Here is a 13,954-nt window from a genome sequence, read left to right on the forward strand (position 1 = left end):
TTTATAACTCCCACACTGCTAAAAAGACATTAAATTGGGGGAAAATGAGCCCTTTTATTTAAATTATAGAGTTCTCACCAAATATTAGGGCAGAAATCAAGCATAAACATCAATGTTTCCATTCTTGAGAGTCTTTCAAAGCCATTTAGTCACCTTGCAGTAGGGCCTACTCAGAATCTCCCAGTGGGCTACCAGCCACAGCAGGCAACCGTCACCAAGAACATTTATTTTTCCGTTGTGAAATACGTATGGCTTTAGCAGACAAAGAAACAGAAACATCTTCACAAAAACAAATCCATTTCTTGGGCAGTCTAGCTTGGGTGGTGGGATGTCTGCGACTTGCAGTTGACTGCTCCTAAGAAAGAGGCAAATAGCGCTGGAGCCTGCAGAGAAAGAATAAACCAAACTGAAAGATCAGGAGGAACGCATTGAGAATGAGAACAAGATGAGCTGAGTTCGCTCTGAAAAAATTAACAGATTGCTGTCATCCTAGCACTGCTCAGTCTTTCATGTATTCACTTCTGGAGGGGAGAAGCTATAATTCCTGTTTTCACAAGAGAAAAGTGAAGGTAAAAAGACCTGGATTATATAACCAATTTCCATGTTTGACTCATGTCAGCTTCTAAAAATCTTTGATTTTCAGCACTTCATACTCATTAAAAAGCAAAGGAACTTAGGTCTCTTCACGTCCCTGTCACTTTTGGAAAAAAACAACCTGCAGCACTGCAGACCTGAGTGGCTCAAAAGTCACGAGACTAGACTCTACAAGATGAAAAACAGTCACAGAATTAATGTTTTAGCTTACTTTTTTGACATGAGAACCAGATGGGGGCTACCCTTTTCGTTCAGACATCCTGTGTAGGCAGACCTCAGAGACCTTTTTATTTACTCACAGCTCATCTCTCCAGTGTGAATGCTACAGCAAAACCTGAGTCCACCAAAACCACAGTTCTTGTAACAGAGGGAATTGATTGCCTATGGTGATTGTAGGTGCCTCAGCTCGTGGCACGGCATTCACACAGAATTTAGTGGAAGTCTAGGCAGCATCCAGAAGAAAAAGGAACTTTACAAACATTCATTTCATAACCAAGGCTAAAACTTTCCCATAAAACACCCAACATTTGGCAAAGTGTTTAGGGAGGAAGTGAGAGACATTCCCTACCAATTTAATCAGGCCAGGGAATTTCTAGTCTGATTAAGAGTGGTCGAAATGAAGGAAAACCCATTAGTCAAGACTGCTTCTTCTTTAAATGTTAGTTCTTAAGCACGCTGAAAACAAGGGAGAAGACATTCACTTTTGCAGCCAAAGACTCGGAGTAAGTTTTTGTGGTTGTGGTTTTTATGGCTATCCACATGGCTAATTTACATCAGGTTTTTGTTGATCTTTTAATATTTATGTCCAGATGCCACTGTAAACATCCAGATGTTTTTTACACAGACATCAAAAATGTTTGCATAGCAATTACCAAAAAAAAGTTTTGAGGCATTTTCAAATAACTAAGAATGACAAAAGATACAGTAGCTTTTTTCATTTTTTGTGGGTTTTTGTTGTTGTTGTTGTTGTTTCATTTTTCCTTCATTTTTTCATTTCTTTTTGTATTTCCATACAGGTCATTGGTTAACCAAGCGTGGAACCCAATTCACCTGCTTTGAGTGCCCAACTTACATGCTGCCTTGGAAAATTTTACATTTCTGATGCCAGATGATTCCTGTATTTTCTAGCAAATGGAAATAAGGTGTATTTGCAAGTCTCTCGAGGGTGATCTATCTCTATAACCTCATCATCCCTTCTATGTCCACTGACCATATAAAACTAGGTATTCCTGAGGTTCAAGACACAAATATTCATCTGCTGCAGAGAAGAGAATGATGTTGATGTGACTGCTGCGCCTGGGGTCATTCCTGAAGCGCTGGGGCTCTGCCTTCTCACCAGGTGTCACAGCCCAGCCCCTTGGGATACTTTGCAGACGCCCCTGGGGAGCAAGACGAGAATTGCTGCCCTTCCACCAGAATTTTGGTACAGAGACAAGAGCCTCTTTCAGCCCAGCAGCTGCTTCTCAGCATGAATACACAACTAAAACAGAGCCATCGGAGCATATTTAGGCTAATTAGGGAATTAGCTAATGCATGCAAGGGAAGAAACTCTGCAGGGAAAAGACTCCTGGGAAGTCAGTGTGGACTGCAGATAGAGCTTACAGGTGAGGAGTCAGTGGACTTAAACCCATCACAAGTTATCTGTACTCTGGCAATTATGAGACAACTTCATGCTTTCCTAGGTATTTTTTTTTTCTGTATTCTTTTGGGGAAGAAAAAACAAACAAACCCTGAAAACAAACATAACCCAAATGCCAAGAGTGGAAAAAAAGAAAGCCTTTCTTAATTTTGATAATGACATCATATGATCAGAACCACACAGTGAAAAGAAGAGATATGTTGGTTAAGAGTGTGAAGATGACAGAGTGATTTCTTTAGCACCAGTGCTCAAAGTGGCAGTCTGGCTGAGAAGTCCAACTGTTTGTAGAAGAGAAAAGAGGCATGCTCATTCTTTGCACACTGCTGCAATAAATATTTAGTCCCATGAATAATCAGTGAGAGTTTTGTCAGTGAGTTCAGTGGGGCCAAGATTGGCCAGGCCAGTGGCAGTAGCCATCCACACGCCCCTGTGAACGACATGTCCCTGAGTTTGCCCATAGAGCTCCGCAGAAAGAGAGCTGGGTAGCAAAGATGACAGCATGAGCTATATTTGTACTTAGTCAGCTACTAGTGAAATTACGCCATAATGTACTTAGGAAAGGATTTTCTACCGAGAAACAAATGTTAAAGTGTGAGAGTGTTTGTCAATATTTTCTGTTAATTGACTAAGAGTTGGAAGTGTATATCTCCACCCCGGGCAGCAGTGTCAAGTAGAGATAGTCAACTGCTTTAAGCTGGCTTGGATGCCAGAAGAAACACAGCAGTGCTATTTCAAACTACCACTCAGTTAAAACTAGCTCAGGCATCTCCCTCAGTTACTCTGTAATATGTAGTATATTCTGATGGTATAATCTGAAGAGAAATTGCAGAGAGGCAACAGCTGGGAGAACATGAAATAAATTTAAAATAACTTATCAGAAAAATATATCAGAAACTTGCTAGAAAAAATATTTCCTAGGCACATCTCAACTAAACTCCTTAGCACAAGAAATATATAAAAAGAAAAAAGAAAAAAAATCATCTGATTAGCATCATGAAATCCAAGCAGCCGTTATTCAGCATCGTTACTGTCAAATGACTTCAGGAGACCATAAAACCAAATACAAAGATTCTCCAGATTCAGTTTGCGACCAGAAACCACCTTTGAAAGTCAAAACAAACCAACATCTGAAAACTGTGAGTCAGATCCTCTGCTGCTGCAAATCACTATGGTTTCCTCCTCTCTAGTGGAGCAACGCTCATTTACATCAGCTCAGAAAAAGCTGCAGTGATTTGCACCAGTAATCATATCCACTGGAGTAAAGGAAGTTCCTCAGCCCAGATTACAAGCTCTCCTGAGAGCGGTGATTATAGGCAAGCCAGGTACCATACCCAAATTTATGGTCTGCATCTTGCAAACACAGCCGTTCCCCTGAAAGCTGCACTTAGTGTAGCCACAGCCAACACTGGTTGTGAAACTCCATTTTATGATCCTCAGCAATAGAATCCACCATTATGCCATTCACCTTTCATTGCTTGGCATTTGCTGATGACTAGTCCTGAGTCAAAATGACTTTTTTTTCCCATATAAACAGATAGTAGCGAGGTGCAGTTATGTCTCTGTTCATTACAATTATTTTTTTTATCTCATTTTGCAACTTCAGGCTTTGATCACTCAGAGACTGATTAATGAGCAAGATGGTCTTTTCATGTCCTCCAGGAAGGCAGTTCTTATGTCTCTTTTCCACTGGTGATATCTGTTTGGATGCTACCCTAAGGGCCTATTTCAGTAGTGGGCAAGAGATATGGTCCTGGAAATCTTCATATGGGAAGGAAGACAAATACTTACATGGCTGTGTATAGCTAATCTGTCCTCTTGATCCCAACCTACCATGGCAAGCAGTGCTAGAAAAAGGCTCATATGAAGGGCATGTGCATGTGCGGGAAGCCTGTAAAATCATGGGAATGGTTCATTTAGTAATGGTCTCTTCCTTTGTTTAATATTGCTCCTGATACAGAAAAGGTTTTAGCAACAAAAAATAAGTTGTGTTGGAGCATCAGTAACTTCATGATTGAAGTGACTGGAGTTACTTTAAATAAAGAACATGAAGCAGGCAAGGGGTCATCTGCCTTTATGAATCAAGATCACCCCAACCCTTCCTTCCCGAATGGGATGGGTGGTAATAAAAGAGGCAGAGGCTTACGTGGCATACAGTGCTAAAGTTGCCTGTAGAGCCACATGAAAGAAGGGACTCACATTGTTAGGTTGCAGCTGAGAATAAGGTCTTCTTTGATCACAAAGCCAGGCGGGAGAAATATATCCTAACCTGTTTCATAACAGCAGAGTGTCTCTCTTCTCTGCTGTGACCCTCAGGACAAGTTCAGCTGTACCTTGCCCTTGGGGTTGATGCATGGGAGAGGGACCATGGTGCACTGCTGTGCAAATGTCTGAGGTAAAGACTGGGACACAGGTGATCAAGAAGAAAAGGACTGCAGAGCCCTCTGTTCCAATACTGCGTGTTTATTTTCTGACAGGTAGTAAATGCATTTAAAAACTTTCAAACAGAAGAAAAAAAAAATGGGGATAAAAACTTTAATTACAGATAGTGGCATAAAACTTGGGGCACGCAGTCAGCCTTTTTCTACCAGGTAGTAACTTAACTGGCTGTTTTTAAAACCTGCTGCCTTGCCCTGTTAGACTCAATATCTGTCACATGATTAATGTGTTTGTGTCCTATTAACTGCTGTGTTATAGGAGTTGCTGCATTCACCACCCGCCCTTCTCCAGCCTCTTTTGTGGAAACCCAGCTGAAATCATGCTGCTCTGACTGGAGGGTATCTCACCTTCTGACAAAACATCATAAGGAGCAAAGAACTACTGTTTCTCAGTGATCCGGCCCATAAATCAATCCTCATGTTTCTTTGCAAGGATGGAATGAGATTCCACAAGTGTTCTCTGCTTTTGTATTCAAAAGACAGGCTGTGTCCTCAGAAAAAAAAAAAAGAGAAAGGAGGAAAAAAAAAAACAAAAAAGAGGGCTAGCTAAAACATTCCAGAGCCTGACTGATCTTATCAGGACCTCCCTTGCTGCAACAAGAATTTGAGACTGTCAAAAATTGCCACCTTTATCTGATGGGTGGTCCCACCAACTGCTCTGTTATCGGAGCCCAACTGCACAAGGAAAGCAGGATGTGGCATGACCTTGGTATCGCAGCACCTGACCTCAGTATCTAATCCGTCAGATGTCTCACTGAAGCTGTCTTGGGATGCTGTACATGCCCCCTCTGGCATCAAGTCATTCAAAAGATATTTGCTTCACACTTGTGTTAACCCACCAGCACACACAGTACATGATGATGCATCACTGCCCTGCCTGCTAGTGCAGTGTTAAAAATTGAGTTTTAAGGTGTTCTTCTGCAAAGCTTTGTCAGCCTTTCTCCTGGAAAGCTTGCTTTGCAGGACTGTGACCCAGCCAGCAACAATTCAGCATCCAAATTTAGCCTGCAAATTCATTTCATTGGTTTTCCATGTTTTAAGAAAGCTATACAGTACATGTCTGTTAGTGTAGTTAATATTACCTAAGAATACCACACCATAGGCACTGCCTCATAGCCAATACAAGGGAGAAAATGAGTGCTGCTGTTACAAATAATTGTTGCCATCTCTTTTGCCTGCTTGATCCTTTGCAGAGGTTGAAAAAGCTCCTATTGAAGGAATACAGTCAATGCCATAGCGCTGTGCTGCCTGGTTCTACAGGTGTGGTACAAATAGCGTGCTGAAGGAGGAGCTTGCGCTCAAAGCGCCTGAGATCATCAGGCAAGCAAGAGAAAAGGCTGCAAAACGTGAAACCAAAAGCGTGGAGAAATTTACCATCCAGGGAAGATCAGAGTGCTATAATATGTCATTTCTGAAAAAGAAGATGTAGAATTTCTGTTTCAATATTATGGCTTTTCATTCCTTTATATGGGCACATTTATTATACATATTTTTTTAGAGGGATGAATTTAGAATTAGAGTCAAATGTTTTGATTCCGTTAAGCAAAAGCCTTTGATATGACCCCAGTTTCCCTGGGAATTACCAGCTTTTTAAAAAATTATTACTGTTTTTTTTTTACCAGAAGATATTCTGAAACTTCAATTTTTTTTTCACAAGCAGCAACTGATTTGTCTACTACCTGTGCTACATGCAGTGACTGCCAATGGAGGTCTTAGATATGCTCTTCCCACACATTAACCAGGCACAAATTCTAGCATTTCCATTCACAGAAAGCATCAGAAAAGAAGTTCATTGCAGGAAATGTCTCTCATGAGCCCTGTGAGTAGGGGTTTACCTGTGCAGTGTATAGGTGTTGGCAATTATCAAGCAAACTGACAAACCAGTGCCAAGTCTTGGTTTGTTGTTGCTGTTCAAATATTTCAAGACATTGAATTCCCCAGTGTCTGTGATAACTCTCTGGCATGTGAGTCTTGAATTTCAGTCTTTGCAGAAGCTGCAAATTTTATTTTCAATGCCAGTATGCCCCACCCCCCTTTAAATAATAGTAATAATACAGATAGAAGGAAGATGTACAAGATTTTCCTATATATTTTTATCCCTTTTCTGTTAACAAGGGTCTTTGCTTCCTCTTGTGAAACCAATCAGAGTGATAGAGCTTGCTCTCTCCTAAAGCCAGTTCTAAACATTGTTAAGGGAGGGCAGAGCACAGGAATCATTACTGTATTTATTTATTTTTCCTGAATAAAATATTTAATACGTTTGGGCTCTGGCTGTCTACAAAAAGGACACACTGGGTGTGACAATACTTGTGGCTTGGAATAGCAAACCTGTCAAGGAGCATTGCCCGCTGCCCACCACCCACATGCAGAGCCCACCCCTTGTACAGCATTCCTACACTTGTGAGGACATTGCAGCAAATTCCAGTCCAAATAAAGCTGTGGAAGAGCAGATAAACAATTATACCTCAATGCACACAGATGCATACACACAAAAATATCCCCTTATCAAGGCCAAGGTAATAAACATGAGAATGCAGCCAAGTGCATCTTAGTCGATTGACAGTACATAACAGATTGCCTAGTATATTCTTTGGGAGAAGAAGAACATACAATTAAATAAAACTTGTTATTAAAAGCACACTCCCCCCTGAAAATAGATGTCAAACCTTGACTAGACAAATGTGGTATTTCAGGTGGAAAATTGAACGGACTTAATAGGAGTAATATGAACAGTTGGTCCTGGAAGAGCTTATAAACTGTAAATATTACTCACTGCAGATGCTAACACAATGATGAATATATCAAAATATTAGTATCAAAAGACTGCTGGAATATATTTGCAACGTTGTGTAAAGCGTGAAGGGAGGTATCTGTCCTTCCCATGGCTTTACATTAATCTCTGGGTACTGGCTGATAGCAGGGGCCACAAGCACTATAATTAGATTTAGAAAATGTATATTGGGAGGAGGAAATGGAATAATTAAGGTAAGCTATCAGATGCCTGTCCTTATCCTTTTTAAACAAGCCAGAAATATACCCTGCTCTCGTTCAGCATGCAACCTTCAAGGGGAAAGGTGTCAGACACTGTAATTGGTAGAACTTGAATGCTGCTATACTGGTGTCCCTTTTTTAAGGAAACCTATTTTCCACACCAAAATTGATCCGGCAAGGTTGTTATCTCATAATACACACCTAGAGAGGCACTGTGAGGCCTGAGGGTAGAGAATAGCAAAACACTTAACAGCTTTGGCTGTGCAGCCTGCAATGCTGCACCTTGTCTTGGGGAACTTAACTGCCAAGGCACACGCACGTTACATGGTAAAATACATGTATATCTATGTAGAGGGTTTGGCTTTTGCTTTAAAACACAAGGGTGAGGCAGTGAAAACGTGCTAATGATATGGCGTCCAGAGGGTCTGACAGCTGAGTGGGATGAGCTTGTGTTGCTCCTTCTCTGGGCACTCACAATCAGGAGAGCCCCTCCCCTGGCACCTCTGAAGGGTGCATTGGCTTCCTCTTAATTGGCCTTCTTTCATTAAGCAACCAAGAAGAGTTAGGGAACTTAAGCAAACACACATGCAAAAAAAAGAATATTTTTGGTGTAGAAAATCATTTGACATTATTCTTTAATATTTAAAGGACACTGTCTGCTGGTTTGGAAATCCAGTGAATAATTTAGTAGTGTTTGACAGAATCTCTTTGGGTCAATTATTCAGTAAGTGGATTAATACATTCTGACTGAAACAAAGCACATTGGGTTTTGGCGGGCATATCTTGTTACATCACAAATTCCGTGTCACATTGCACTGCAGAGAATGCCAGCACAATCAAATGGTGCAACTTGACTTCAACAATGCAATCAGAATAATTTCCAAATATTTTTTAAAAGTTTCCTGTTCCTGGCTATGTTTCTACATGGTCTGTATATATTTATTCATCTAAAAAGGAAAATAACACAGCCAGGGATCGGATCAACTTCTAAAAAATATCCAGATGGAAACTGCCAGCAACTCTTGACCTCATTATAACCCTAAGTATCTTATCTATACCAAACACTTTAATTTTAGAATAGCATCTTCAAAGCCCCAGGGGAAGAGAGAGAGCATCTCTTGATGCTTGACAGCAATTCTCTAACACTGACATGGTCCAAAAGAGATATTCTTATCAAATCCTTCTGAAGAAAGCAGCTGTAATATAGGATCTCAAGGGCAATGAGGATACAATACAGGTTAAAAAAAAAAAAAAAAAAAAAAAAAGATCCTTGGCATTTCAAGAGATACGTAGAAGCCTTCAGAGGCAGCAGCTATCTCACACCAGAATTAGTCTTCTAGATAAAACTGGAATGGAGGTTCCTGCTGATGTTTCAAATCATCAGTGGTTACACTCCTTCTCCTGCCTTTCTACTTCCCATTCTTCCCCAGCATGCTGTGAGAAACAGGTGGGACTTCCTTCTGAAGTCCTGGATTGCAAAAGACTAGGATTGAGAGTGGGGAGTTGGGGGGCAGAAAGATTATAAATTTAGCAAAACTAATTAAAATTTGGAATTTCTACTCAGTGTAATTCTCAGATTCTTTAATTTTACTTCCTCTGGAATGAGATAAAAAGTCAATAATCTCATAACTTTACTGTGAAAGAAAATACTCCGAAAGCAATTCTATGTTTATGCATTTTTTATAATTACAGTATGAATATTGCAAGACAGTGTAAAACTGAAAATCATGCTGTGGAGGACAAATACTCAATTTTATGGGAATGATCTGAGCATAATATGATATTTACATCATTAAAGTGAGATATTTCAGCAAAAAGTTTCCTTTTCCCATAGTCAGCATTTTCTGATCAAAATGTTTTACCAGCTCAAAATTATACAGACAGATGTGCAAATTGCTTCTGAAGGTCTCAGCAAAATTGGAATAAAAAGCACAAGTAAAAATGAAAGGTGCCTCTTCCTCTACTTTCACAGCAGAGATGCCAAGGCCTTTCTTATATGGTGTAAAAGTGCAGGACCTCTGAAATGAAGAAAGTTGCACCCTTGTGTGCTCACTGCCAGCCAGAAGAGAATGTCATTCTCTGAGTTAAACAAAATTTTCCATGCAGCTCTGCTCGGATTGTCACCTGGCTTTGTCCTGTGGCCAGTTCAACACAGCAAAAAGCACATCTGGGAAGAAAAAGTGAGTTTTCTTCTGAACATTTATTAAAGATGACTCAAAAGGCATTTTTCTTAATGCATGTGTGAGTGGGATCAGACATGATGTCAGGATAAAGCCCCGGAGTTGTAAAGGTGAACTGTGAGTCTCAGGAGGTTTTGTTCAGACCAGGATGGAAAAGTTCCCATGCTCATGAGCATCTCCTGTGGGCCACCTGAACAACTCCCATCCCTGAAGAGCTGTGGGATAGCCAGCCTACTCCAGGTCCCAGCACAAGGCTCCTGCCTGCAGTCTTGCCACCCAGAACCAGAAGGTTCTTACTGTGGTCATAGAATCATAGAATCACTAAGGTTGGAAAAGACCCACAGGATCATCCAGTCCAACCATTCGTTCGCCCTTCACCAATGGTTCTCGCTAAACCATGTCCCTCAACACAACGTCCAAACGCTCTTTGAACACCACCAGGCTCGATGACTCCACCTCTCTGGGCAGCCCATTCCAGTGCCTGACCACCCTTTCAGAGAAGTAGTATTTCCTAACGTCCAGCCTGAACCTTCCCTGGCACAGCTTGAAGCCATTCCCTCTAGTCCTATCACTAGACACCCAAGAGAAGAGGCTGACCCCCAGCTCACTACAACCTCCCTTCAGGTAGTTATAGAAAGCAATAAGGTCTCCCCCGAGCCTCCTCTTCTCTAGACTGAACAATCCCAGCTCCTTCAGCCGCTCCTCATAATGCCTGTGCTCCAGACCCCTCACCAGCTTTGTTGCCCTCCTCTGGACATGCTCCAGGGCCTCGATGTCTTTCTAGCAGTGAGGGGCCCAAAACTGGACACAGTACTTGAGGTGCAGCCTCACCAGTGCTGAGTATAGGGGGATAATTACTTCCCTGTTCCTGCGGACCACACTATTTCTGATACAAGCCAGGATGCCATTGGCCTCCTTGGCCACCTGGGCACACTGCTGGCTCATGTTCAGTCTAGTGTCAATCAACACCCCCAGGTCCATTTCCTCTACACAGTCTTCCAGGCACTCTGCCCCAAGCCTGTAGATTTGCCTGGGGTTATTGTGGCCAAAGTGCAGGACCCGGCATTTGGTCTTGTTGAATCCCATCCCATTGGCTTTAGCCCAGCTATCCAGCCTATCCAGATCCCTCTTTAGGGCCTCGCTACCCTCAGGCATATCAACACTTCCAGCCAGCTTGGTGTCATCTGCAAACTTACTGAGGGTGCACTCAATGCCCTCATCCAGCTCATCAATAAAGATATTAAACAGGACAGGCCCCAGCACCGACCCCTGGGGAACACCACTCATGACCGGTCGCCAGCTGGTCAAATTTTCTTACCCTTTTTATTGTATTTTATGTTAGTTATCATAGTACAGGCCATGGTGATGCTTCGTACGTGTCATAGTAGACACTCAGAGCAGTGTTTCCCCATCCTGCTGGCTGGAAAATGGAGGCAAAAGAAAAGTGAGTGAGCTAAGAGCTTAGTGGTTACAGCACCAGCCTGTGCAGAGCTGGCAGGATGGAGCCTCAGACCTGCCCTGGCAGGCTGCAGAGCCCCACCAAGCCAACCTCCTCTGCCCAGAGAGCCAGAGTGCTCCTGTGAGGGAACCGAGAAGAAGATACTGCCCTAGTTCTTCTCCTTTAAAACATTCAGTAATGAACATTAATATTAAAAACCCTGTAACCACCTAAAACCACACCACATCTGTCTCCTATCCTTGACTTTTATGCATATAACTTTACTGTGAGTCAGCCTCATTAAGCCTAGCTGAATAATTCTAATTCTCAAGTGTTTGGAAGGTTGAGGAATGAATAAACATAGCAGAAAGCTTACAGATCTCCTTCACATTTCTAAAATTTGTACTTTCAAAGTGATTTTACCGAAGAAAAAATATTTAAAGACAATAGTTCAACAGACTGAGACGAGAAAATGTACATTGCCAAAAGCCTCTGCTTGCATGGCCCAGCCACCTCGCCTGGAAGGGGCTGTTAAAGTATGGGGAAATGCAGCTGAACAAATCAGTTTGAAATTCCCTAAATTCCATCACGTCACGCTGAAAGGAGATAGAAATTCATTTCACAGAGGGTTAAATATATATACATACCTAAATGCCTATTTGTTTGTATATATATATTTGGAACATACTGTAGGCACCACAAGGACACAGCTGAGCGCCAGAGGAGCTGCGCCGCTCTCAGGGCGATGCCACCAGCAGGTGTCATTGTGAGGTAGCACTGAGGGCACAGGGTGTGTTGTTCCCCTCATGGAAGAAAATAGGCTGGGGGCTGGGGGTGATGGGGAGGAGAGGGGACAGAGCCCAGAGGAGTTGTGCGGGGCCTGCAGGATTGTCCAGGGGAGTAAACCTTGTCACTATCTGCGTTAAAAGAAAGCCTAAAGAATTGCTCTGGACTCTGCCCCAAAGTGAATGCTTTGCCTTGAAAAAAAAAAAAAAAGAAAAAAAGAAAACACAAAACAAATGGAAAACATTACCAAGAAAAACAAAATTGTGTTTATAGAAATGTTCCCACGGTTTTTGAAAACCTCACAGGTAATGATTTATCTGCCTGAAATGCAGACAGTTTCCTGTCATTTTACTAACACAGCAGCATCCTTTTGCAAGGATGGAAGAACCAGAGGGAGAAAGATCAGAATCAAAAATGAAAGTGGTCGCTTGGACACTCCATGCCAGCTATGCAAAATGCCTACATTGGCTAATAGCATTAATATTAAACTGTGCTTTTTAGATTTTATTTCTTTAAAAATGTCTGATTGTCCAGGCTGGAAGGCACAGAGATGAGTGAAACAGTTCGCATTTCAGTGAGGCAAGGAGAACTAGCAGAGATGATGTCCAGCCTCTGGAACAGCAATAGGAAATGGCCTCCCAATACTGTGTGCTTCATGCTCTTATCTTCTGTTTCAGCTACAGGACATTAGATAGAAAGATATCCAGTCCTGACAAAAGGTATCTCACTTCTACAGGAAAAAAAAAAAAAAAAAAAAAGACATGGAATCTTTTTTCATTCGATATATCTGATTTTTTATAATGACATTGCTTTGTTAGTAAGTGAATGTTTTCTGCCTTCCCGATTCAGGAAAGTACTTCAGTGCACTCAACTAAGGAGTGAATATGAATCACACATTATAAGGTTGTTTGTTTGTTTTTTTTTTAAATAGAGGGATCTTATTTCTGAACAAGATGACAGAGAGCCCAACACCCTTTGTGTCTGTGAGGTTTAGCCTTGCATGATCTGCTGAGATCAGGGGAATCACTTCCATTTTTTCAGCGATGCACAAGCAGAACTGAGGCTCCACGCTTACTGAAAGCAAAACAAATGCTGGTCTATTTAGAATCAAAGTTACACAGGAAAAACGCTTAGGAGGAAACATTCCAGTAGAAAAAAAAATAATAATAATAACTGGGAAAGATCAAAGAAGGAGTCATGGCTTAACTGACACCCGCATCTTTATCTCTTTCCCTAGTTACAGAGGAAGGAGGGTCACATGAATGGGGGCATACTCCCAGGGGGAGAAAATGTGGCATTTGACAGGTGCAAGAAGCCAATGAGTTATGGGATATGTAGAAAAGAAGAATCATCTATTTTCTTACAAACTATTCAAGGCTCAGTCTGTGAAAGATCAGAAAGAGATTATTAAGATTGAAGTGAAAAACACAGATGTTTGGTTGTTGTTTTTTTATTTTTTTATTTTTTTTTCCAGGATGAGGGTGAAGGGCAGGGGAATATCAGTAAGCGAAGGAGCAGAGCGGGAACTGTAAATCCAAATTTGCATTCCAGTGCTATAAAAACATGGTGGGACATTCTGGCTTCTTTGTAATCATGTAAATGAGCTCAAGGTTGAATTCTACTCTTACAAACAGAAACACCTGTAACATAGCATCACACTTGCTTGGAACACTGTGAGCTGTCTAATTGGTGGGAATCTGGCTAAATAGACCAGCATAAATTTTATCATCTCTTCCATAGAGGAAGAAGAAATAGGCTCTAACACGGTGCATAAATGTTCAACAACTCCCTGTATGTTTCCAAGAGCTGTGCTGAAGAGCCCTGGACTGCACTCAGTTTGCCCTTGCTGTTGGATTGAATCTGGTCTGAACTCATGCTTCTGTTGTACAAG

The 13,954-nt window shown here is 41.6% G+C and overlaps 1 long non-coding RNA gene across 1 annotated transcript; it reads right to left on the bottom strand.

The window, feature by feature from the left end:
• Positions 1 to 206: 206 nt before the first annotated feature.
• LOC121110410 lies at positions 207 to 12,037 on the bottom strand. Its single transcript, XR_005858827.2, has 2 exons — positions 11,925 to 12,037; positions 207 to 383 (listed from the first exon to the last, which is right to left on the bottom strand). It is a non-coding gene; the product is annotated as an uncharacterized LOC121110410 (long non-coding RNA).
• Between the last annotated feature and the right edge of the window lie 1,917 nt (positions 12,038 to 13,954).

The sequence above is a fragment of the Gallus gallus genome, chromosome 3, assembly GCF_016699485.2.
Source record: "Gallus gallus isolate bGalGal1 chromosome 3, bGalGal1.mat.broiler.GRCg7b, whole genome shotgun sequence".
Lineage (NCBI taxonomy): Eukaryota > Metazoa > Chordata > Aves > Galliformes > Phasianidae > Gallus > Gallus gallus.